Consider the following 27,457-nt stretch of genomic DNA (forward strand, 5'->3'; position numbering starts at 1 on the left):
ATTGTATGATTTGGGTGGGAAAGGTCTTGTAAACGAAAATGTGTTGGAGGAGAACTCAACTGCATTCAACCTCCATTCTTGGACAGAGCCCAAGCATGAAAGTGAATCTCACTGAATCTTGACAAGAAAATAATCTGTGTTTTTCTTCACATATAACGGTGCATTCTGTTTGCTGAGGCTACCTCGGTGAACACTAGGCATCACTTTCTTGTTAGCATATTGTTATCATTGAATCAGACCTGTGTTCAAATAGGGTATTTCAAATAGGGTATTTCAATTACTTTCAAAAACATTTGGAAGTAAGTATTTAGATACTTTTCATTGAAAAGACAACATTGGAATGTATTTGGAAATACACTTGGAAAGTATTTGAAAATACTCAAATACACTCACTCAAATACACTCTCATACATTTAACCCAGGTATCTCAACATAGTATTTTAAATATGTATGTGTAAAATACTTTCAAATAGTAGGCTATTTGTAGGAAATTATTAGAAAATACTTTCAAATACAAGTAGTTGATTCTGGCTCAAATTAATGATTTTTGCTCAAATGAGAATACTAAAATACACAGAAAATAGGTATTTAAATAACAAATACTCAAATACATTTATTTAAAAACCCAGCTCTGCATTGAATAGAGCCACACACAGATTGTGCCAAAAGCAGAAACTGCAAATTGGAGACTAGGAGTTTTAACTGAAATATCTGATATGAGCTTAGTCTCACTGTCAGCTGGCTTTGATAGGAAGGGAAGTAAATATGTTTGTCATAAGTTTAGAATGCACAGGGTGTGCGTCAGTAAGCAGCACTACTGGCTGCAAAGGAAGGCTCATATGTGGCATTAATCAAGTAAATTATCAAATGATTCCATCTCACACCACCAAGGCTAAGCCCCAGGTTGACAATCCTACCCCTGTTGAAGTGGATGTACTGTATTGATCTGGTTCAACTGGATAGTAAAACAACGAGAGAGACACACACACACACACACACACACACACACACACACACACACACACACACACACACACACACACACACACACACACACACACACACACACACACACACACACACACACACACACACACACACACACACACACACTAGAAAATTGTGAGATTTTTCAAGGTGAAATAAATCCTAAACTTCTGCTGTTGATGAAATTCTTAACATACTGCATAATCATAATCAAGGCCTGTGGAGCGCATTATCTGGGGAGCAGCAGAAGGTAGGGTTCATTCTGAAAAAGAGAGAAGAGCATTCACGCTCCGATGCCCTTTGCAAAATATCAAAGGATGTGAGAGAACATGCTACCTTACCAGATGAGCGCCCTCATCCCTATTCTGTAGGAGATCATCTGAAGGACTCCTCCCTCTCTTCTCACAGACTAAACAGTAGTAGTAAAGGATGTGTGTATGTTTGTGAGAGAGAAAGAAAGAGATGTTCATCCGGTTGTTTTTATGGTTTTAAGTTCAGAGTTGTGCAAGGTGACAAAGGCTGTGGGGAGAGGGATGTGTAGGGAGTGAGGTGTGTGGTGTGTGTGTTGGCTCGTGACAAGGAGGTTAGCAGTTCTGTAAGAGGGTACAGGCCGTGAGACACTCTCATCTGGTGAAGGGTGAGGAGGAGATGGACAGAGAGAGAGAGAAGGGATATAACATCTGATGCCCAGTGCCCCCCGGGTCCCCAGCCAGACATCCTATCCCCATACACCACCTTACACAACAGCACGCTGGCTCGTGCATGCACACCCTGACACACGCACGCACACATGTATGCAAACATGCATCCCATACACAGATGCCCAGACACAGACATCAATGTGTCACATTAGTTCCAGTCCATTTCTGTGATCTTTTGTCTATTTGGGTCCATTGCTGCATTCTTCTCTATTCACATCAGCAGTGTTTGGAACTAAACCGACTTTCCTTTGTATCACCAATGTTTGGATATGAGAAAGCAGCAGCCTTTTCTTTGTGTTTCCTTACTTCTATTTCCTAATCCAATTACAAGACCACAGAAAACAATCTCCTACAGGGGAGAACGAGTACTTTCAGTCTGACATTTTTTAAAGTTGGATTTGTTTGGAGAGGCCTCTCTCTCAGAAATATGGCCAAGACATACGATCACAGGCATTTCCTCCGGAAAAGCAAGATGGCTGCCTGCCGCAAATGATCTGCAGCCTCACAATAGCATCCACAAACAAAGGTACAATGATACTGTACAGCATATAGAACGACATTCAAATGTGTGCAAATACTCTCTTTTACCTTAAAGAGATAGTGTGAGATTTTGGCAACTAAGGCCTTTTTTATTTCCTGCGTACAGTTTGAAGGAACTGTACACAGGAAATAAGATTTATGGAGACCAGGCTAACAATACATAAAGCTAAAGTGAGACGTGAATTTGAAAGTATATTATAATTCTGCCAACAATGAAATATACTTTAGAGCTGATGGGTGTATGTTTTTCCCATCTCTTCACCGTTCTTTCCAGGGTTCAAGCATTTCAAACAGATCCCCCCCTATAGTGACGCAGCCCAGCACCTTTGTTGTGTGTATGAATTCAATGTCTTAGCACAAGCGAGGGACCTTCACTCTCAACAGCAAAACCACCGCTCGTTGTCACGGCAGCGCCAAATGGAACAGCCACGGGAGACTGGAGTGGCCCATCATACTCGACCTCGCTCTTGCATTCCTGAGACCATGACATTCCGGCCCGCTGGCCTGGAGCCCACAGTGCTGTGGTGGAGTCCCATGTCCCATGGCCGTACTGTTAGGATTGAAACTTATTCAGACATTTACGGGGAGCTGTGTGTAAACAAACACCCCATGTGTTTCCACCACGCCTCACTTCCCTCTCCTTGCCCACTACGGTTTATTTTGGGCATTTAATGTAGTCCCCAAAGCAGTGGCACAGGGGCGTGAAGATGGCGCCAGGGTATGAGGTTGGCCGGCCAGTGCTGATTCGGGGACAGGAAATTCACTAGGGCACTGGCTGAAGTTTAGCTTAGCAGCTAGAATGCTGGGCTAAAGAAGGTGCTCATGGGACCAGGCTTAAAGAGGAAACATATCCTCTTCAGGATGATGTGCATTCTGATCAGCAGGGCCCTTTTGACTGTCTCTTATCAGTCAAGAACATGGGTACAACTGATTACATAAATGTGTTGAGAAGCTACGGCAATCTGATGGTCTTCTGACTCATTTCTGTGTCTGTAATTTCTGGAAGATGTATGTATATTGCTTAAAAAAAATAGTGTATTGTGTAAGATTGGAAAGTGTAGACATTTAAATCCATATATAACCTTGGGAGATTGTTTGTGTCACGCCTTGGTCATTGTATTTTGTGTTTTTGTTATATGTTTGGGTAGGCCAGGGTGTGACATGGGTTTATATGTTGTGTTTTGTATTGGGGTTTTAGCATTGGGATTGTGTATGATTAGGGGTGTGTCTAGTTAGGCTTGGCTGCCTGAGGCGGTTCTCAATTGGAGTCAGGTGATTCTCGTTGTCTCGGATTGGGAACCGTATTTAGGTAGCCTGAGTTCACTTTGTAATTCGTGGGTGTTTGTACCTGTCTCTGTGTTGTAGTCACCAGATAGGCTGTAATTAGTTTCACGTTCCGTTCTGTTGTTTTTGTATTTAGTTTCAGTTATTTTATGTACCGCGTTTTCATTCATTAAAGGCATGAGTAACCAACACGCTGCATTTCGGTCCGACTCTCTTCATTCAACAGACGTACGCCGTTACAGAAACACCCACCCCTCACGGACCGAGCAGCGTGTAACTGGCAACGACGTTATGGACAGCAGAAGCATGGAGTATACGACGTGGGAAGAAATCGACAGGTGGGCGGCCGACCCAGAGAGAGTGCAGGAGCCCGCTTGGGATTCGCTTCAGCAGTGCGAAGAGGGCTATAGACGAATGGAGTCTAAAAGGAAAACACTGCGACGCAGAGCGAAAAACGAAAGTAACCCCCAAATATTTATTGGGGGAAAGCGCAGAGAGAGAGTGGCTGAGTCAGGAGTCAGACCTGAGCCTACTCTTCCTGTTAATTGTGAGGAGCAGCAATATAAGGACTTCTGGTCTTGGGAGATGATATTAGACGGAAAAGGACCCTGGGCGCAGCCGGGAGAATATCGCCGTCCCAAGGAAGAAATAGATGCGGATAAAGCGGAGAGGCACTGGTATGAGGAGGCAGCACGGCGACGCGGTTGGAAGCCGGAAAAGCAGCCCAAAAAAATTATTGGGGGGGGCTAGAAGGGAGAATAGTTATGCCAGGTAGGAGACCTGCGCAAACTCCCTGTGCTCACCGTTGGGCTAGAGAGACCGGGCAGGCACCGTGTTATGCTATGGAGCGCACTGTGTTTCCAGTGAAATATACTTTAGAGCTGATGGGTGTATGTTTTTCCCATCTCTTCACCGTTCTTTCCAGGGTTCAAGCATTTCAAACAGATCCCCCCTATAATGACGCAGCCCAGCACCTTTGTTGCAGAGCCAGGTGCGGCACATACCAGCCCTTCCTATTGGCCGGGCTAGAGTGGGCATCGAGCCAGGTAAGCTTGGGCAGGCTCGGTGCTCAAGAGCTCCAGTGCGCCTGCACGGTCCGGTCTATCCAGAGCCACCTCTACACACCAGTCCTCCGGTAGCAGCTCCCCGCACCAGGCTTCCTGTGCGTGTTCTCGATCCAGTACCACCAGTTCCAGCACCACGCACCAGGCCTCCAGTGCGCCTCGCCTGTTCAGCGCAGCCAGCGCTTTTCTCCTCTTCTGCGCTGTCGGAGTCTTCCGTCTGCCCAGCGCCGCCAGTGCCGCCAGTCTGCCCAGCTCCGCCAGTGCTCCCAGTCTGCCCAGCACCGCCAGTGCTCCCAGTTGGCCCAGCGCCACCAGCGCCGCCAGTCTGCCCAGCGCCGCCAGTCTGCCCAGCGCCGCCAGTCTACCCAGCGCCGCCAGACAACCCGTCTCTTCCAGATCTGCCAGACAACCAGTCTCTTCCAGATCTGCCAGACAACCTGACTCTTCCAGTCCCGCCAGCCAGCCAGGATTTACCGGAGCCTACTACCTGCCTGAGCTTCCTCTCAGTACTGGGCTTCCCCTCAGTACCGGGCTTCCCCTCAGTCCCGGGCTGCTTCGGTCCCGAGCTGCCCCTCTGTCCCGGGCTGCCCCTCTATCCTGAGATGCCCCTCTGTCCTGAGATGCCCCTCTGTCCTGAGATGCCCCTCTGTCCCGAGATGCCCCTCTGTCCCGAGCTGCCCCTCTGTCCCGAGCTGCCCCTCTGTCCCGAGCTGCCCCTCTGTCCCGAGCTGCCCCTCTGTCACGAGCTGCTCCTCAGTTATGTGGGGATCTGGGTGAGGACTATTAGGCCATGGTCGGCGGAGAAGGTGGATTATCCCAGGACGCGAAGGGGAGGAAATAGGACATTAATGGAGTGGGGTCCACGTCCTGAGCCAGAACCACCACCATGGACAGACACCCACCCGGACCCTCCCTATGCTCCTTTATGGGGGGGAGGTTCTGTCACGCCTTGGTCATTGTATTTTGTGTTTTTGTTATATGTTTGGGTAGGCCAGGGTGTGACATGGGTTTATATGTTGTGTTTCGTATTGGGGTTTTATTAGCATTGGGATTGTGTATGATTAGGGGTGTGTCTAGTTAGGCTTGGCTGCCTGAAGCGGTTCTCAATTGGAGTCAGGTGATTCTCGTTGTCTCGGATTGGGAACCGTATTTAGGTAGCCTGAGTTCACTTTGTAATTCGTGGGTGTTTGTACCTGTCTCTGTGCTCTGTGTTGTAGTCACCAGATAGGCTGTAATTAGTTTCACGGTCCGTTCTGTTGTTTTTGTATTTAGTTTTAGCTATTTTATGTACCGCGTTTTCATTCATTAAAGGCATGAGTAACCAACACGCTGCATTTCGGTCCGACTCTCTTCATTCAACAGAGGAACGCCGTTACAGTTTGCAGATGGTGTGAGTGTGTTTTGATAACACTTTCAGCTTTATTATACATGAAAACTATGCAAATCACATTTTTTGATCATAACATAAAAAGCAAAATGCCGGAGCAAGCGGTAGCAAAAAGATAATTTCAACACAGGCTTTTGTTGTTTTCCTAGCTGTGTCAGGGATATTTTATAGGTGAACGCACGGGTATTGCAAGTACAGTACAGACCAACCTTGTCTTATTAGCAGGAATTGTTCAGGAAGTGTTTCTGAAGGTCAGAGTCAGACCGTGGTTGCTGAGTGGTTTTGTCAGATGGGAAACATCTTCTCGTCATCACATCCTCTTGGGCTTTTGTGTCAGGTATGACTTTGGCTTGACAGGATGTTACATCATAGGATGAGTCCAGGTGTGTCATGGTTCTGTGTGTTTCTCGTCGTCTGGCCTGTCAAGTGTGCTATAGTGAGTGTGTTTCTCATCGAACCCCCTGTTAATCAAGCATCTCATACATCAGTCGCGAGCGTTGCCTTGTGTCAATGCTGGTCATGGAGAATCAACGCGGTCTGTTTCCATTGAACAATGACTGAAACTGCACTGTTCTGTAGATACTGTACAATCAGAGTGGCAACTGCCACTCAATGCATTGAAGTGCCTGTACTTTCTAAGTTTTAGCATGTGTTATCCATTTCCCTTCTGGTACAGCAAGAAAGTGGTTGGGGAATAATAGCCTAAGGGCTTCTAACTAAATGGAACGTACAGAGTACAAATTATGTCAGGGTGTAATATTCCTAAAAAGATTATTTAACACGATGCTGAAAGAGTGGGTAAGTGAGTGTGTGTGTGCTTTTTTCTGTGCGAGAGAGAGACTGTACAAGGAGGGAGAGTGAACAAGAGGGGCTCTATAGGGATTCAGCTAATTAGCTAATTTGCAGGGTATTCTGGGGACTTGATCTAAAATTTGCTATGCAATTGGGTGTCCTGGAATGTATTCCCAATGCACCCTTGACTGCAGCCTGGGGGGGACTGGGGAATCTAGGGTCATCTGGATGTCACTTCTGCACAAGGGTAACGTCTTACATAACTGCTAAACCAGGTCTCTGCCAAGTATTCCACTGAGCGTAATTGTGTCATTCTAAAAACTTCTGCCCACTCCTCACTCTTTATAGAAGTCCATCCACTGCTGCAATTAACTAGGTCGTCGATAACAACCACTTCCCACTAGCTGAGAAAGTACGGGGGTTTGAAGGAGATTTGGACAAGAGGTTATTAGAGATGTGGTTCCCGGTGCCTGATTCACTGTGGCCTCTGCTTTCTCTCAGAACAGGGTCAATGTATGGCATGCCGGTCAAGCTAGCTAATCATGAGTTAGCAAGCCACCAGACAGGTCCAAACTTAAAACGATCTACAGCCATTCAGACACATTACGTCATCCAGGTTATTTTTGGCAATCCACAGGAAGTTTGTCAGCAGTCGGATGACTAAAATGGGCAAGAAAAAGGAGAGAAAAGAATCCTTTGTATCTGGATGAGCCCATAAACAATAAAGCTCTTTGATACATCCTCCCTCTCGTTTCTCTCCTCTCTCCTCATTTCCTGGGCCAATAGTTAAGTAGGGGTGAGGTGGACGCAGTATGGGACAGAATGCAAGTAAAACAGAGGGAAAAACAGAGGAACGCAAGTGCTAATGAAGCAGTGGGTGTGAGAGACACAAAGGTCTCATTGTTACATTTGCTACGTTGCCATCTGGGCCTGTACGGGCAGGATGGACAATGCGTTATGAAAACCGCTATACCCGCCTTCTGCCACGAAGACAAGCTCCCACACTCCACTTTCTGCAGGGCAAAAGGAACCATTGTTGTTCGGATTTGGATCGATATTCTCAAACCAGAAGTCAAGATGAAAGATGTTGTTTTGGGGTCAATACAGCAACAGATCAGAGGTTAAAAGAAGACAAAACGTCTCTAAAGCTAGTGTGATAGGACATCTCTCAGCAGAAAGGTATTGGTGGAATTGAGAAAGAGAAGAGAGTATTTTGAAATGACCGAATCACCCAGGATGAATTTCAGGCTCCCCTCTAACATGATTGTCTGTTGAACCATATATACTGTATGTCTTAATTGCATCTCTACAGGTCAAATTCCACATTTCTGTTTACAATGTTTGGGCCCTCTATTACATTATATATGATCTATTTCATTTGAATACGTTTGACCTCCACTGAGTCCTTTATACCTGGCCAATCACCCTGGGGAGATCAGAAAGGAAGGAAAGCTTTCTGCTTTACTTTCATAGCCCATTGTCTGTACTGTGAATTACTGTACCTCCCTCTTTCAGTACATGTGCTTATCTCTCCAATCAAATGGTCTAAAATAGACTGTAGGATCAAGATGGATCCTTAGCCTAGCATCTCTGGTGATGTTCATGGCAGTTGTGTCATTTTAGAAATCTCTGCACCCATTTATTCCAATGTGGCCCAACTGAACTAGGGTCACTCTTAGTATAAAACGGTGTGATTGCACATTGCCAATTAAGTGCATGAAGGAAAACAGAGTCATAGGGAACATGGACCCACTGTGCACAAACTGGTTAAATCAACGTTGTTTCAACATATTTTGTCATCTTATTGTGAAGTAGAATTTGGACATAAACAACAAATGTAACATAGACAAGTATAAAATAATTCGAATTTGTACCTTTGAATAAACGTCAGTTCTTGAACGTAATATCCACTATAAGAAAAAAAAGATATAGTCTGGGCAGCATCTCCTACGGCAGAGTTCATCTATCTACAACTCTTCCATCGGTCTCCCATCCAGAGTTTTAAACAAGATCTGCTTAGCTTTGATATTTATCACTGACTATTACCGATGAGCTATCGTGAGAATAACTGTTCAGCAGTCTCTACTTGATAGATTCACAGGTGAGGCATAGCAAGAAGCATGATCCCTACAGAAGTGCACCTTGTGCTGGGGGCAATAAAAGGCCATTCTAAAATGTGCAGTTTTGTCGCACAACTCAATGCCACAGATGTTACATGTTTTGAGGGAGCATGCATGAAATTGGCATGGTGACTGCAGGAATGTCCACCAGAGCTTTTGTAGGGAAAAAACAATTCTTATAGGTGGGCCTAAGCCCTCCCAGACCCAGTCATGTTAAATCCATAAACTTCACATGCCGGGAAAGAACTGTTAGTTTGCAGATGTTTATTTTGTTCGGTTTTAGGTTTATGTATTTTCACCAAAGAAAATAAGTGAAAGACAAAACAGGGTGCAGGAGTTTGATTATGTGTGTGTGGCTGACTGTACGTTTCTTTATGTCAGCTCCGTCAATCCCTTCTGAGTTCAATCAATCACTCCTGGGCTGCAGTCACCTATCCGGACCCGTTTTACTGCCTACGCGGAGCCCCACCGGGCCTTCACAACTGGACTGCCGACGTTATCTACCCGAAGGAGATCCGGCTGGCTCCTCCGTCGCGACGTTACCTGAACGCCCATCTGCGGCCTGCTAACCGTTAGCTGTCTTACCGGCTGCTATCTGAATAAACAATCGGACAATTTATTTATTTTTATTAGTATTATGTTTTCTTCTTGGGCCTCTATAACTATATCTATTGTTTTTATTTTTGTTGATGTTGTGTGATTTGGATTAATCCCCTCTACCACATGGAACCCCACTAATCTACTGACGGAATGCAAGAGGTGGCTAACAACAGACCTCCATCCTATGCTAGCTTGCTACCGATGGCCTGGCTAGCTGTCTAAATCGCCGTGACCCCCAACCAACCTCTCCACTCACTGGACCCTTTTGATCACTCGACTAAGCATGCCTCTCCTTAATGTCAATATGTCTTTTCCATTGCTGTTCTGGTTAGTGTTTATTGGCTTATTTCACTGTAGAGCCTCTAGTCCTGCTCACTATACCTTATCCAACCTATTAGTATCCTGGAAGGATATTGATCTCATCCCGTCAGTAGAGGATGCCTGGATATTTTTTTTAAATGCCTTCCTAACCATCTTAAATAAACATGCCCCATTCAAGAAATTTAGAACCAGGAACAGATATAGCCCTTGGTTCTCCCCAGACCTGACTGCCCTTAACCAACATAAAAACATCCTATGGCGTTCTGCATTAGCATCAAACAGCCCCCATGATATGCAGCTGTTCAGGGAAGCTAGAAACCATTATACACAGGCAGTTAGAAAAGCCAAGGCTAGCTTTTTCAAGCAGAAATTTGCTTCCTGCAACACTAACTCAAAAAAGTTCTGGGACACTGTAAAGTCCATGGAGAATAAGAACACCTCCTCCCAGCTGCCCACTGCACTGAAGATAGGAAACACTGTCACCACTGATAAATCCACCATAATTGAGAATTTCCATAAGCATTTTTCTACGGCTGGCCATGCTTTCCACCTGGCTACTCCTACCCCGGTCAACAGCACTGCACCCCCAACAGCAACTCGCCCAAGCCTTCCCCATTTCTCCTTCTCCCAAATCCATTCAGCTGATGTTCTGAAAGAGCTGCAAAATCTGGACCCCTACAAATCAGCCGGGCTAGACAATCTGGACCCTTTCTTTCTAAAATGATCTGCCGAAATTGTTGCCACCCCTATTACTAGCCTGTTCAACCTCTCTTTCGTGTCGTCTGAGATTCCCAAAGATTGGAAAGCAGCTGCGGTCATCCCCCTCTTCAAAGGGGGGGGACACTCTTGACCCAAACTGCTACAAACCTATATCTATCCTACCATGCCTGTCTAAGGTCTTCGAAAGCCAAGTCAACAAACAGATTACCGACCATTTCGAATCTCACCATACCTTCTCTTCTCTGCTCTGGTTTCAGAGCTGGTCATGGGTGCATCTCAGCCACGCTCAAGGTCCTAAACGATATCTTAACCGCCATCGATAAGAAACATTACTGTGCAGCCGTATTCATTGATCTGGCCAAGGCTTTCGACTCTGTCAATCACCACATCCTCATCGGCAGACTCGACAGCCTTGGTTTCTCAAATGATTGCCTCGCCTGGTTCACCAACTACTTCTCTGATAGAGTTCAGTGTGTCAAATCGGAGGGTCTGCTGTCCGGACCTCTGGCAGTCTCTATGGGGGTGCCACAGGGTTCAATTCTTGGACCGACTCTCTTCTCTGTATACATCAATGAGGTCGCTCTTGCTGCTGGTGAGTCCCTGATCCACCTCTACGCAGACGACACCATTCTGTATACTTCCGGCCCTTCTTTGGACACTGTGTTAACAATCCTCCAGGCAAGCTTCAATGCCATACAACTCTCCTTCCGTGGCCTCCAATTGCTCTTAAATACAAGTAAAACTAAATCCATGCTCTTCAACCGATCGCTACCTGCACCTACCCGCCTGTCCAACATCACTACTCTGGACGGCTCTGACTTAGAATACGTGGACAACTACAAATACTTAGGTGTCTGGTTAGACTGTAAACTCTCCTTCCAGACCCATATCAAACATCTCCAATCCAAAGTTAAATCTAGAATTGGCTTCCTATTTCGCAACAAAGCATCCTTCACTCATGCTGCCAAACATACCCTTGTAAAACTGACCATCCTACCAATCCTCGACTTTGGCGATGTCATTTACAAAATAGCCTCCAATACCCTACTCAACAAATTGGATGCAGTCTATCACAGTGCAATCCGTTTTGTCACCAAAGCCCCATATACTACCCACCATTGCGACCTGTACGCTCTCGTTGGCTGGCCCTCGCTTCATACTCGTCGCCAAACCCACTGGCTCCATGTCATCTACAAGACCCTGCTAGGTAAAGTCCCCCCTTATCTCAGCTCACTGGTCACCATAGCATCTCCCACCTGTAGCACACGCTCCAGCAGGTATATCTCTCTAGTCACCCCCAAAACCAATTCTTTCTTTGGCCGCCTCTCCTTCCAGTTCTCTGCTGCCAATGACTGGAACGAACTACAAAAATCTCTGAAACTGGAAACACTTATCTCCCTCACTAGCTTTAAGCACCAACTGTCAGAGCTGCTCACAGATTACTGCACTTGTACATAGCCCACCTATAATTTACCCCAAACAACTACCTCTTTCCCAACTGTATTTAATTTATTTATTTATTTTGCTCCTTTGCACCCCATTATTTTTATTTCTATTTTGCACATTCTTCCATTGCAAAACTACCATTCCAGTGTTTTACTTGCTATATTGTATTTACTTTGCCACCATGGCCTTTTTTGCCTTTACCTCCCTTCTCACCTCATTTGCTCACATTGTACTTGTTTATACTGTATTAGTGACTGTATGTTTGTTTTATTCCATGTGTAACTCTGTGTCGTTGTATCTGTCAAACTCCTTTGCTTTATCTTGGCCAGGTCGCAATTGTAAATGATAATTTGTTCTCAACTTGCCTACCTGGTTAAATAAAGGTAAAATAAAGAAATGTGTAACTCTGTGTTGTTTTTGTCGCACTGCTTTGCTTTATCTTGACCAGGTCGTAGTTGTAAATGAGAACATGTTCTCAACTGGCCTACCTGGTTAAATAAAGGTGAAATAAAAATAAATAAAGTGTCTGTGAGTGTGAGAGTTAGGGTACATGGAGGGGATTATAGGGTAGTTTCGTTCATCAGGCTGACCCCCAGTCTTCGCTTGAAGTTATTGAGGGATGATGAGGTTTTTGGAATGTGAATATAAGAATTCCATAGTATGGTACCTCTGTGTCTGATAGAGAATTGACTACGTGAGGTGAGGCATCGGGGAGGGTGAAGGTCATCACAGTGTCTTGTGTTATATGCATGGATTTCACAATTAACCTGGAAGAATCCATTGAAGTGTTTAGGTAATGTGTCTGGGAGGTATGTTTGTCGATGAACGTGCAAAATTGCAGTACATTAATGTCAAAAATAGACAAGATATTGAGTTTTTTAAACAAAGATGCAGATGGAGCCTGTCACGACTTCCGCTGAAGTTGGTCCCTCTCCTTGTTCGGGTGGCGTTTGGCTGTGGACGTCACCGGCCTTCTAGCCATCGCCGATCCACTTTTCATTTTCCATTTGTTTTGTCTTTGTCTTAAACACCTGGTTTCAATTCCCCAATTACTTGTTCATTATTGAACCCTATGTTCCCCCATGTTTGTTTGTGAGTGATTGTTTATTGTATTGCGATCCGTATTTGTGGCCTTGTATTTATACGACGTGTTTTGTTATTTTTTAGCAAAATTGATTTCATTACTCATATCTGCTGTCCTGCTTCTGACTCATCTCACCAGCTAACACACAGACATTACAGAGCCAGGTACTTAGAGGAAGTGGCTAGTCTTGCAAATTTATTTTGTATGATGAGTAATTTGTGTAGGTAGGAGGCATACTGTATGTACTGGCCCAGAAAATATTACAGTAAATGATCTATGGGTAAATTAAGCTATAGTATAGAGTTAGGAAGCAAGCCTGATGAACAAACCACTAATCTTTCTGATGACACTGTCACACCCGGACCTTAGAGAGCCTTTTTATTTCTCTATTTGGTAAGGTCAGGGTGTGATTTGAGTGGGCATTCTAGTTTTTTTCTGTTTCTTTGTTGGCCGGGTATGGTTCCCAATCAGAGGCAGCTGTCTATCGTTGTCTCTGATTGGGAATCATACTTAGGCAGCCTTTTTTCCCCACCTATGTTTGTGGGTAATTATTTATTTTCTGTGTGTGTTTGTGTGTGCCACGGTTGCGTCACGTTCGGTTTCTGTTTACCTGTTTTGTGAAGGTTTCACTTTATTAAAGATGTGGAATAACATGCACGCTGCACCTTGGATCATTTATGACAGGGAGTTTAAAGACAGTGAACATGACAGACACCAACAGATTTCATCACTTTGCTACAGACAATTGAATATGATCTTTCCAGCTCAGCTATCCCCATTGAGACCATGTCTGTGCCTCGACCTAGGTTGGGCAAAACATAACATGGAGGTCTTAGCAATCTAACTAGGATAAAGACCTCCTCCAGTCCTGCCATTATTGAAAGAGATCGTGATACCTCACATCTCAAAATAGGGCTACTTAATGTTAGATCCCTTACTTCTAAGGCAGTTATAGTCAATGAACTGATCATAATCTTGACTGAAACATGGCTTAAGCCTGATGAATTTACTGTGTTAAATGAGGCCTCACCTCCTGGTTACATTAGTGACCATATCCCCCGTGCATCCCGCAAAGGTGGAGATGTTGCTAACATTTACGATAGCAAATTTCAATTTTCAGCTTCTAGTCATGAAATCTATGCAGCCTACTCAATCACTTTTTATAGCTACTGTTTACAGGCCTCCTGGGACATATACAGCGTTCCTCATTGAGTTCGCTGAATTCCTATCGGACCTTGTAATCATAGCAGATAATATTCTAATTTTTGGTGACTTTAATATTCACATGGAAAAGTCCACAGACTGTGATAAAGTGTGTCTCGGTGAGAGGTGGAGTCACAGTCATACTCTGGACCTAGTTTTGTCCCATGGAAGAAATGTTGTGGATCTTAATGTTTTTCCTCATAATCCTGGACTATCGGACCATCATTTTATTACGTTTGCAATTGCAACAAATAATCTGCTCAGACCCCAACCAAGGTGCATCAGAAGTCGTGCTGTAAATTCCCAGACAACACAAAGATTTCTTGATGCCCTTCCAGACTCCCTCTGCCTGCCCAAGAATGTCAGAGGACAAAAATCACTTAACCACCTAACTGAGGAACTCAATTTAACCTTGAGCAATACCCTAGATGCAGTTGACCCATAAAAACTAAAAACATTTGTCATAAGAAACTAGCTCCCTGGTATACAGAAAATACCCGAACGGAAATGGTGCCACACCAAACTGGAAGTCTTCCGCCTAGCTTGGAAAGACAGTACCATGCAGTATCGAAGAACCCTCACTGCTGCTCGATCATCCTATTTTTCCAACTTAACTGAGGAAAATGTTTAAAAAATCCAAATGTATTTTTGATACTGTCGCAAAGCTAACTAAAAAGGAGCAATCCCCAAGTGAGGATGGCTTTCACTTCAGCAGTAAATTAATTAATTTGAGGAAAAGATCATGATCAAGCAAATTACAGACTCCTCTTTAAACCTGCATATTCCTTCAAAGCTCAGTTGTCTTGAGTCTGCACAACTCTGCCAGGACCTAGGATCAAGAGAGACACAAGTGTTTAAGCACTATATCTCTTGACACAATGATGAAAATAATCATGGCCTCTAAACCTTCAAGCTGCATACTGGACCCTATTCCAACTAAACTAATGAAAGAGCTGCTTCCTGTGCTTGGCCCTCCTATGTTGAACATAATAAACGGCTCTCTCGGTTTGGTACACACCGGATGTGTACCAAACTCGCTAAAAGTGGCAGTAATAAAGCCTCTCTTAAAAAAGCCAAACCTTGACCCAGAAAATATTAAAAACTATCGGCCTATATCGAATCTTCCATTCCTCTCAACAGTTTTAGAAAAAGCTGTTGCGCACCAACTCACTGCCTTCCCGAAGACAAACAATGTATACGAAATGCTTCATTCTGGTTTTAGACCCCATCATAGCACTGAGACTGCACTTGTGAATGTGGTAAATTACCTTTTAATGGCATCAGACCGAGGATCTGCATCTGTCCTCGTGCTCCTAGACCTTAGTGCTGCTTTTGATACTTTTGATGCTTTTGATCACCACATTGGAGATTGGAAACCCAAATTGGTCTACACGGACAAGTTCTGGCCTGGTTTAGATCTTATCTGTCGGAAAGATAACAGTTTGTCTCTGTGAAGGATTTGTCCTCTGACAAATCAACTGTAAATTTCGGTGTTCCTCAAGGTTCCGTTTTAGGACCACTATTGTTTTCACGATATATTTTACCTCTTGGGGATGTAATTCGAAAACATAATGTCAACTTTCACTGCTATGCGGATGGCACACAGCTGTACATTTCAATGAAACATGGTGAAGCCCCAAAATTGCCCTCACTAGAAGCCTGTGTTTCAGACAAAAGGAAGTGGAGGCATGCAAACGGTCATCTCAAATAAAACTGAAGGACCTCGGCGTTACTCTGGACCCTGATCTCTCTTTTGACAAACATATCAAGTGTCACCCCCTGGTCGAAGTATGTATGTTTGTCTTCATTTATTTGGTCAGGCCAGAGTGTGACATGGGTTTATTTTGTGGTGTGTTTTTGTATTGGGGTTTTAGTAGGTATTGGGATTGTGGCTGAGTAGGGTTGTCTAGGAAAGTCTATGGTTGCCTTGAGGCGTTCTTAATCAGAGGCAGGTGATTTTCGTTGTCTCTGATTGGGAACCATATTTAGGCAGCCATATTCTTTGAGTGTTTCGTGGGTGATTGTTCCTGTCTTTGTGTTTGCACCAGATAGGGCTGTTTCGGTTTTCATTATTTCATTTCATTATTTTTGTAGTTTCTGCATGTATAGTTTTTCCTTCATTAAAATATATCATGAATCATCATCACGCTGCATTTTGGTCCGATCCTTGTTCCACCTCTTCGTCAGAGGAGGAGATAGAAGAGAGCCGTTACAGAATCACCCACCACAACAGGACCAAGTGGCGTGTTAACAGGCAACAGCAGCAGCAGGAGCAGCGCGACAAGAATTTCTGGACTTGGGAGGAAATCCTCGACGGGAGAGGACCCTGGGCTAAACCAGGGGAGTGTAGCCGCACCAAGATGCAGCGAGAGAAGGACTGGACATGGGAGGACGAACTGGACGGTGAAGGACCCTGGGCATAGCCTGGAGAATATCGCCGCCCCAAGGAAGAACTGGAGGCGGAAAAAAGCGGAGAGGCGCTGGTATGAGGAGGCAGCACGGTGACGCGGATGGAAGCCTGAGAGTCAGCCCCAAAAATGTCTTGGGAGGGGGGGGCTCACTGGCTATGCCAGGTAGGAGACCTGCACAAACTCCCTGTGCTTACCGGGGGGCTAGAGAGACCGGGCAGGCACCGTGTTATGCTATGGAGCACACGGTGTCTCCAGTGCGGGTGCATAGCCCGGTGCGGTACATACCAGCTCTTCGTATTGGCTGGGCTAGAGTGGGCATCGAGCCAGGTAAGGTTGGGCAGGCTCGGTGCTCAAGAGCTCCAGTGCGCCTGCACGGTCCGCTCTATCCAGAGCCACCTCCTAACACCAGTCCACCGGTGGCAGCTCCCCGCACCAGGCTTCCTGTACGTGTCCTCGGTCCAGTACTACCAGTGCCAGCACCACGCACCAGGCCTTCAGTGCGCCTCGCCTGTCTAGCACTATCAGAGCCTTCCTCCTCTCCAGCGCTGCCGGAGTCTCCCGCTTGTTTAGCGCAGCCAGAGCCTTCCTCCTCTACAGCGCTGCCGGAGCCTCCTGCCTGTTTAGTGCAGCCAGAGCTGCCAGCCTGCACGGAGCAGCCAGAGCTGTCAGTCTGCACGGAGCAGCCAGAGCTGCCAGTCTGCACGGAGCAGCCAGAGCTGCCAGTCTGCAGCAGCCAGAGCTGCCAGTCTGCACGGAGCAGCCAGAGCTGCCAGTCTGCCAGTCGGAGCAGCCAGAGCTGCCAGTCTGCACGGAGCAGCCAGAGCTGCCAGTCTCTGCACGGAGCAGCCAGAGCTGCCAGTCTGCACGGAGCAGCCAGAGCTGCCAGTCTGCACGGAGCAGCCAGAGCTGCCAGTCTGCACGGAGCAGCCAGAGCTGCCAGTCTGCATGGAGCTGCCAGTCTGCTTCCTCTCAGTGCTGAGCTTCCTCTCAGTGCTGAGCTTCCCCTCAGTGCTGAGCTTCCCCTCAGTGCTGAGCTTCCCCTCAGTGCTGAGCCTCCCCTCAGTCCCAAGCTGCCCCTCAGTCCCGAGCTGCCCCTCAGTCCTGTGGGGTTCTGGGTGAGGACTACTAGGCCATGGTCGGTGGCGAGGGTGGACTATCCTAGAACGCGAGGCGTAGGAATTAAGACATTGATGGAGTGGGGTCCACGTCCCGAGCCGGAGCCGCCACCATGGACAGACGCCCACCCGGACCCTCCCTATTGTTTTGATGTGCGTCCGGGAGTCCGCACCTTAGGGAGGGGGGTTCTGTCACGCCCTGGTCGAAGTATGTATGTTTGTCTTCATTTATTTGGTCAGGCCAGGGTGTGACATGGGTTTATTTTGTGGTGTGTTTTTGTATTGGGGTTTTAGTAGGTATTGGGATTGTGGCTGAGTAGGGTTGTCTAGGAAAGTCTATGGTTGCCTTGAGGCGGTTCTTAATCAGAGGCAGGTGATTTTCGTTGTCTCTGATTGGGAACCATATTTAGGCAGCCATATTGTTTGAGTGTTTCGTGGGTGATTGTTCCTGTCTTTGTGTTTGCACCAGATAGGGCTGTTTCAGTTTTCATTATTTCATTTAATTATTTTTGTAGTTTCTGCATGTATAGTTTTTCCTTCATTAAAATATATCATGAATCATCTTCACACTGCATTTTGGTCCGATCCTTGTTCCACCTCTTCGTCAGAGGAGATAGAAGAGAGCCGTTACATCAAGACTGTTTCAAGGACAGCTTTTTTCCATCTACGTAACATTGCAAAAATCTGAAACTTTCTGCCCAAAAATTATGCAGAAAAATTAATCCATGATTTTGTTACTTCTAGGTTAGACTTACTACAATGCTCTAATTTCTGGCCACCCGTATAAAGCACTAAATAGACGTCAGTTAGTGCTACCTATCTTTCTGATTTGGTCCTGCCATGCATACCTACAGTTTTATTTGAGACGACTGTACAACCATCAAGATTAATTGTCAGATTCAACAGAAGATCTCTTTGTTTCTTGGGACCTAGAACAAGCATCTCTGTTTTGTCCGAGTTTAAAAGTAGAACATTTGCAGCCATCCACTTCCTTATGTCTGAAACACAGGCTTCTAGTGGGGGCAATTTTGGGGCTTCACCATGTTTCATTGAAATGTACAGCTATGTGTCATCCGCATAGCAGTGAACGTTAACATTATGTTTATTTAGTGTGATGGACTGTGAGGTGATAACATTTGATTTGCTTTGTGATCTGTCAAAAGCGGTAAACGACTTGTCAAGTCATGTGCTCCGGTTTTTGTATACACACTTAACAAGTACGTTAAAGATTTGTACATGTACAATTCTGAAAAGTGGCCCTTTCAGGCAATGGGCTCAGTCATCTTTGATTTTGTTTATTTGCGTCTTATAGTGAATGGCATTCTGGGAATAGGGAGTTGTCGCTTGTCAAACAAACAAACACGGCTGCAATCATAAATAATTTCCTAGCTGACAGGCATCCCTTTTCTAAACAATATTACATTTCTCCCTTGTGCTCACCAGGGATGTGGTACATTGTAACAAGTCTAGCTGTTAGGTCGCTAACTTATGTTTTTTGTTTTTTGTCAGAGCAACCTGTTATTTAGATCGCTTCATGGGATTGAGTTTGGCTGTGGATGTGTTCCGTGTGATGTTTGGATGATGAAGTTCACATTTATCTTTTACAATAAAAGGTGAAATGAAGGAATAAAGTTGTGAAGACCTTAATTTCAGTCAGTACAAAACATTGTTTAGATGCTTTTGAGACAGCGATGCTGCTTAGATGCTGCAGGGACCACTCAACAATGATCACAAATATGTGACTGTACACATCAAAGAGTTAATGGAATCCCAGGGATTTCCATCAGTCTTCTAAATGTACAAAAAAGTGATTAAATTCACATGAAGTAACATCATGATCTTATTTAGTTGTAGATGCCTTTTGCTTTATTCACCACTTGATTGATGCTTTTCCAAGTTGACTTTATATTATTGAAGGATTCTTGGAATTGTTGGTGAAATATATTTTTGGGAGACATCCTAAGTAGGTGAGTAAATTTGTTCTTATACTTTTTGTAATTTACAGAATTCAGGGGAGAGGGATTTGTGAAAAATGTTTTATAACACTAAACCAATGTTTCCAGAACCCTTCTGCTGCTCTCTTACGTAGTTTAACTAAGGGTGAAATACAGAATTGAAAGATATGAGAAAAGTCTGGTAAGGAGACTCCACATCAACCTGATTATAAAATACTTCCCATGAAATATTATCAATCAACATCTTATTAAAGTGCTCACAATGACTTTTATTAAAGTGGTCAGAAATGTCAGTATAAAGTATACCGGTATTAGCCACATTATCCAAAGAATTTGTAAAAGTGCAAAGAACCACATAAGACTGTCCGGCGAGAGAGAAAGAGTGCAAAGCTTGTGGGAAACAAAATCACTTTGCAAAGCAGTGCCGCTCAAAACCATGGCAGCAGCAGCCCACCTATGCCAGAAAATATATATTTTTAAAGGTCTGTCTGTCTGCCTGCCTGTCTGCCTGACTGTCCATGTGGCTTGATATTCGTGTGTAGGTACATGTGGATGTCTTTGGATAAACATTTGTGACCCCACCGCTATATGTGAAAGTGTGTACAGTAAGTGTGTGCGACCTTTACTGAGAGAAAGACAGTCATCTCTTATCTGACATTGATGTGTTTAAAATGCCTGCGACATCACATCTGATGTAATCCTAGTCTGGATTAAAGGACCAATCAGGCTCTCTCAGTGTGTGTGCGTGCTTGTGTTTGGCATGTAGCCACACACTAGATAACATACATGCCTGAGTGCACGACAAACATGAAGGAGTCCTGTTGAGGGTTTAGTTTCTTTTATTGTTTGTTAAGGTGTACAAATTGGCAGCTAAGAGCTGAATTGCAGTGTGCAGTCAATCTAAATAAATAAGCTAATAATTTAAATAGACAAATATTTAAATCATGGGAAATCGTGTGATTGTCTTTGTGAGGATCGAGGGAGCGTCACGGTCAATCACACCCAGTTGAAAACCTCTGGAGTTTTGGTCAGGGACAGGATCAGCCAAGGGGAGACTGCCAAGGGGAGACTGCCAAGGGGAGGAAGGCTGGAACGGTGTAAATGGAATCGCATCAAACATATGGAAACCATGTGTTTGATGTTGTTGATACAGTTCCACCCAGTCCGCTCCAGCCATTACCACGTGCACGTCCTCCCCAATTAAGGTTACACCAACCTCCTGCGGATCAGACATGTCCAGACATGGAGTAATGATGACTTTTGTCAGCAGCGCAAATGGGCTCTGTAGCCGGTAGTTAGCCAGCTACTCCACAACCACCACCAACATGCAGCACCCACCTGGGTGATTGCTGGCAGCCATTGGGGCACTGGAAAGCTCACTGCACTTTGGCAATAGTCCAAAGTAGCCTTGTAGTTCTCCCCAGCATCTGCATACATCTGCTACCATCTAAGTTGTCCTCTCTTGGCTCTTGCTTCAGGCTTCTCCACTCAACATCAACCTGGCATTCAAATCAAAACATCCAAACCAACAGTCCAACTAAATGATTTGCTTGACAGTTTTGAAATCACTGTGGTGGTTTTAGACAATTAGAAACATGGTTAATTATTTAAATATATCTTTGAAATGCAATCAAAAACAACTAAATATGACTAATATTTTTACTATTTACAGAAGCGATTCTGCGATGCTGACTTTGAGGAGAGATAAAGACTACAAATGAATCACCCAGACAGGTCTAAATGACTGTAGGTTAGGATCCAAGATCTGTATTTACAGGAATCTTCATGCTCCAGAACTATGACAGCGTGGAATCGGATTCTTCTGTTAACATATTAGAGCCTGGAACTCAGTTTGGACAATGATAACCTGCCTCGGGCATCAGCAGGGGGGTGGTTTTAGCTTAGTTTAGATTATGATTATGATTGAGAGTGGTTTTTACACATACAGGCTGAAAGGAGATGACGGTTCTAATTCCCCACGTGTGTGTGCACACATATGTGACCGACCAGCTCAAATCGGTCTTATTGTGTTTTTTACATTTGATAAAAGTAAACACTCAGAGCTATAAAATGGCATATCACACATTACAGTTGAGGAACAATGGGAAAGTCATTTTGCTTTAAAAGTTGATAAACTTGTAAACTCATTTTTGAGAAAATGGCCTTTAAATGTTTTGGTACTACTATTGGAGAGCCCTTCTTTATCTACACCCATTCAGCATCGTTCACACTCTCTTGAGCTTTAGCCCCACCCATCTCTTAAGGCAGGTATTCCCAAAGCCCCAGGGGTATGCACAATGTCATCAGGGGTGTGTCCCCCCCCTCAAAACACTTCTTTTTTTTACAATTTCAAACAGTACATTTATATTTTCCAACGGTAATATACATTTGGGTGATGTTTTTCTCACCTGAGTAGCCTTGTTTCACTGGCAAAAATAAAACTAAACCATCTAGTGTTCAGCGAAATAACAACACAATGTCAAATACATGTAGCCTAATCAAATAATGAACATCCAATCACATGAACTGTTACTCTACCGTGGGAAACCTTCACAATTGTGCAGACATTTAGAAATGAAACATGACAATTTGAAAAATAAGCCACAAAAGTTTTTTGAGTGAGAATAAGGATGACTTTCAAGTAGCAAGACATGTATAAAAGCAACAGATACCATTAATAAGAAAGGGCTATAAGCATCTTATATGGTGAGCTACCGAGTGGCTAGGACAGGCAAGCCCCATACTATAGGCAAAAATAGATTTTTTTATCTCTACATTTAGGTCTCCTAATTTAAGCCCGATCGAACTTGTTTGGCATCGACTGAAAGCATTAATCTGTAACTCTGCCAAGTAGACAAGCAAAGATGAACTGGTCAAGGCCATAAAGATGTTGTGGCTAGAGAAATTGACGATACAACAATGCAACAAATACATTGATCATCTCAGCAAGATCTTACCTGTGGTCGTGGAGCTGGGTGGAAGTGTGACAAATGTAGTTTATATAAACATCTGCATTTGAATGTATTTTTTTAATGTAATTTATTAACAAAAGCATAAAGATGTTGACGAAATACTGTTTTGAATTAGAAATGTATCACTTTAAAGTACTTAAGCATTGAATACATTGCAAACTGGGGCATTTTCACAACAGTAGTCGGGCTATAAAAAGTATATTGTCCTGCTAATAGGAAACGTTTGCGTGATGGGCTACACCTGCTACAGTCGTGAAAACACAGCATCTTGTTTACATCTTGTTTACATTCTTTATTGTAACCACAGTGTCACAATTTCTATCTACCTTTCCAATTACTTTTAGAGTTTGGGAATTACAAATGTGCGCTTTTCATTATTAGTTACATTGTTTTAGTTTGAACATGCACTCTTTTTTCTTGAAATGATTGTTTTATGTAGGATGCTACATTTTCGACCAGTAGCAATTGTAAGTTGGCCTAATAAAAACAATCCTACTTCTATTAGGCTGTCAAGTCTCATAGCCTACCTCAGCCAGTTGAGTTATTTTATATAGGTCTAGGCTCTGAAGAAATAGACTCCAATTAAGCCCTCTTGTTGTTTGTAAAGTCAAATTAAAATGAATATTGTTGAAATGAACTGCTTGACTGGTATAGGTTTTCTTCATCTGTTGGTGTGCAACACTTGCATAACAAGTTAAACTATATTTTCAGCACCAGCCACTGTTCACCTATTGATTGCTCTGCGGTTGCCGCCTATGGCACTCCCAGTCACGGTCGGATGTGATACAGGCGGAATTCGAACCAGGGACTGTAGTAAAGCCTCTTGAGCCAAGATGCAGTGCCTTAGACCACTGCGCAATTCGGGAGCCATGGCTAGTATATATAATTAGAACACTATTCTCCGAATCAGTCTCAGCAGAGATGGGTAACACAGACTCCAACACAAACGATTCAGAGGCACCTGTGTCTCTCAGGAGCTTCACTGGCACTAGGTCCTTACTTACTAACAGACACAAAACCCTCTGTAATGAAAGGTGAATAGTCTGGGTCAATATGGACTTTCACATGCCCCTGGGCATGAGACAATGTGTCAGGAGTGAACTGATGTGGAACAGGTGCTGCTATCGCCGTAGGCTTAGATTTAACGTAAGCGCACGTACTGAATTTAACCCTATCCCTGAGAACCGGACATTCGTTTTTCCAATGACCCGAACCTTGACAGTAGTGACACTCTTGACCAAAGTCAGCATTACCACGGGTGTCAGGCTCAAACCTAGTTGAATGAAACTCTGCCATGGACCAAAGTATCTCGGTGAGTGAGGCCCAAATCTCTCCGAACGCCCCCAGTCAAAACCGCAGCTTCAGCGCCAGTCTTTACTTTTCGTTCGTTAATGTACATGGCTTTTTGATCAGGGATTGTGTTCTTAAATTGCTCTAGCATAATCAGATCACACAGCCCTTGGAAAGTCAGAACTGCACAGGCAGAACACCAGCGATTAAACTGTGAAGATAACTCTTGCGCAAACTCAACATGAGTCTGTTTATTATCTCTTTTTAAAGTTCTAAATCGTTACCATTTTAACCTTGTCATAACGGACACTGTCAGCTACACTAAGAGCTGAATATGCTTCCTGCTCTTTACCAGTGAAAACACTGCAACATTAAAGTGCGGTCAGAATCAGGCCAACTCCTAGCATCAGCAACACGCTCAAACAATGAAAAGAATATCTCAGGGTCCTTCATTAAATTTGGGCAACACCCGTAAGTTCCCAACGATAACAAATGTGTCCTGGGTACGACAAAAAGAGGAATGACCCCTAGGTACATCTGGGTCACCTTCCCAGAGCAAACTCTTCCCTGAGAGCTTTCCTTCCCTAACCAGTTATCGCCAATCTTGTGGCAGCTTGATTTTAGCATGCTCCATATCCTGTTTAAATTCCTTTTCATATACGATCATGCTCTAGCTTCCCACGATCATGCTCTAGCTTCCCACGATCATGCCCTAGCTTCCCACGATCGTGCCCTAGCTTCCCACGATCGTGCCCTAGCTTCCCACGATCGTGCCCTAGCTTCCCACGATCGTGCCCTAGCTTCCCACGGTCGTGCCCTAGCTTCCCACGGTCGTGCCCTAGCTTCCCACGGTCGTGCCCTAGCTTCCCACGGTCGTGCCCTAGCTTCCCACGGTCGTGCCCTAGCTTCCCACGGTCGTGCTCTAGCTTCCCACGGTCGTGCTCTAGCTTCCCACGGTCGTGCTCTAGCTTCCCACGGTCGTGCTCTAGCTTCCCACGGTCGTGCTCTAGCTTCCCACGGTCGTGCTCTAGCTTCTCACGGTCGTGCTCTAGCTTCTCACGGTCGTGCTCTAGCTTCTCACGGTCGTGCTCTAGCTTCTCACGGTCGTGCTCTAGCTTCTCACGGTCGTGCTCTAGCTTCTCACGATCGTGCTCTAGCTTCTCACGATCGTGCTCTAGCTTCTCACGATCGTGCTCTAGCTTCTCACGATCGTGCTCTAGCTTCTCACGATCATGCTCTAGCTTCTCACGATCATGCTATAGCTGTAACAGAAGCAGTTCTTTCTACTGTTTAAAAAGAAGACTACTAGGACTAACAGATGGAGCAACCATTGTAACGTTACGGTGAGACGGCGAGTCCTCAGCAGATGCTGCCCCAGTTGTAACTACAAGAATACCATTCATCAGATTGGCCTTCAATATCAACCTAATTTCATCCTTGTAGTGTTCAGCAATCTTCAACAGCTGTCCTTTAGTACATAATTCTAACAGTTCTTCTGATGGAAAGAGAATAAACTCGTCTACATTAGACGCCATAGTCCGAAGTAAATGCAAAAAATATATATATCTAGCTCTTTCCCTCTGTTGAACACACCAGACCACAAGAGAAGTGACAATCACACTGGCACCACAGAAGAAAGCTGAGATATATACAGAGCTTCCCCAAAACCTACAGTTACACAACCCAGTCTTCGTGCAGATTTGTAGTGGGTATTTACGCACTGTAGCCTGCTGGCAAGGAAATAAACCACCCAGCACGCTGGCAGATTCCCCCAAGCAACAGATGTGCCCCCGAGACATCTGCTCAGTCCACAGACACCACACAGAAATAACAAACAAAATAACCATGCCCAACGTATTCCAAAGTGAAACACGTTGCTAAGCCTAACAGGGGATAAAGAAAGGCTATAGCATCACTACCCTACCCAAATCGCCCACTGAGGTACACAGCCAATTGTACTAACCTCCTCGGACCAATGTCCCAACAGCAAGTAGAGCAAGAGTCTCCAGCCTGGGCAGGGGCCTGGAAACTAACCAATACACTCTCTCCAACGCAGCACACAACCAACCAACCACCGCTGTGGGTTACCAAACAAACGAAGGCAACTAATACTGGGCACCAAACATTACAACTCAAACAAGCTGTAACAAAAGATGCTAAACAAAGCACCTACAGAGTTCTCAAACATTAACTCCATGTTTTCTCCCAAACACAACACACGTACTAGTAAGCCCAACAACACTAGTATTAGTCCTTCATAATGCAACAAAGTGCTATACGCCAAAATGTCTAGGAACCAACCTTATGATCCCGGACGAGCCCCCACTTGTCACGAACAGGCTCAAAGTTCATAACAAAAAAATATATGTATTAACTAAAGTAAATGAATGGGGAAGAGGTGCATTTATCCTGGGACACACCCGAGCCCAGGTGTGTCCCATTTCTCTGACGACCCTCCCGGCTCCGCATACCGACATCCTATTAAGGAAAACAAGAGCAAAGAGAAAGAATTTGGCAGACAGATTGGGAGGGTGGTCACAATATATATATACTTTTTTGTCAGAACATTAACCGTGTGGAAAGATAGATACAAATGATTCGTTGCAAATTGGGAAGGGGGGGTTCACACCTAGCTTAAATTGGGGGGGGGGGGGGGGGGTCACACCTAGCTCGGCTATTAGACAATTCTTTAGTAAAGGTTGAATAAAGGTTGAATCCCCTTTCCACATGTTAAAGATTCCAATTGTTGATTGTTTTTGCCTGCCTTACTAACGACGCCTTTTGCCTATTCCCTGCCTGTACCTTAGCCTATTGGATTTCCTGTCATCAACCTCTTGCCTGATCTCCCGGACGACGTTACTAGCCTTTTCCCTGCCTGTACTGTTGCCTTGTTGGACCCCTGTGTATGACCTTCTGCCTGCCCCTGGACCCAGCTACCTGCTTCCTCCTGTGGTCCTTTACAATAAACCCCTGCTGCGCCCTGCGCTTGAAACCAGCTCTCTGTCTCCCATCATGTTCATTACTCGAGCATTTAAATTCTACAACCACATAAAAGGAAGCAATGCCCACACATTCCACCACAAAGCCCTCACCTTCAGAGAGATTAACCTAGACAAGAGTCTCTGTTCACAAACAGAGCCCACAGAGCCCCAGGACAGAAACACATTTAGACCCAACCAAACTGGTTCTAAACAGAGAGTACACAGTGGCAGAATATTTGACCACTGTGACTAACCCAAAATTAAGAAAATCCTTGACTATGCACTCAGTGAGCATAGCCTTGCTATTGAGAGAGGCTGCCATTGGCAGACCTGGAAGAGAAGACAGGCTATGTGCCCAATGCCCACAAAATGAGGTGGAAAGGTGGAAACTGGAAACTGATCTACACTTCCTAACCTACCAAATGTATGACCACATTAGAGACACATATTTCCCACAGATCACACAGACCCACAAAGTATTTGA

At 44.7% G+C, this 27,457-nt stretch overlaps 1 long non-coding RNA gene across 1 annotated transcript; it reads right to left on the bottom strand.

Moving 5' to 3' along the window:
- Positions 1-20,564: 20,564 nt before the first annotated feature.
- Positions 20,565-26,355, bottom strand: LOC124006785. The gene is made up of 3 exons (XR_006833837.1): positions 26,294-26,355; positions 21,069-21,229; positions 20,565-20,949 (listed from the first exon to the last, which is right to left on the bottom strand). It is a non-coding gene; the product is annotated as an uncharacterized LOC124006785 (long non-coding RNA).
- Between the last annotated feature and the right edge of the window lie 1,102 nt (positions 26,356-27,457).

Source organism: Oncorhynchus gorbuscha, linkage group LG20, assembly GCF_021184085.1.
Source record: "Oncorhynchus gorbuscha isolate QuinsamMale2020 ecotype Even-year linkage group LG20, OgorEven_v1.0, whole genome shotgun sequence".
NCBI lineage: Eukaryota > Metazoa > Chordata > Actinopteri > Salmoniformes > Salmonidae > Oncorhynchus > Oncorhynchus gorbuscha.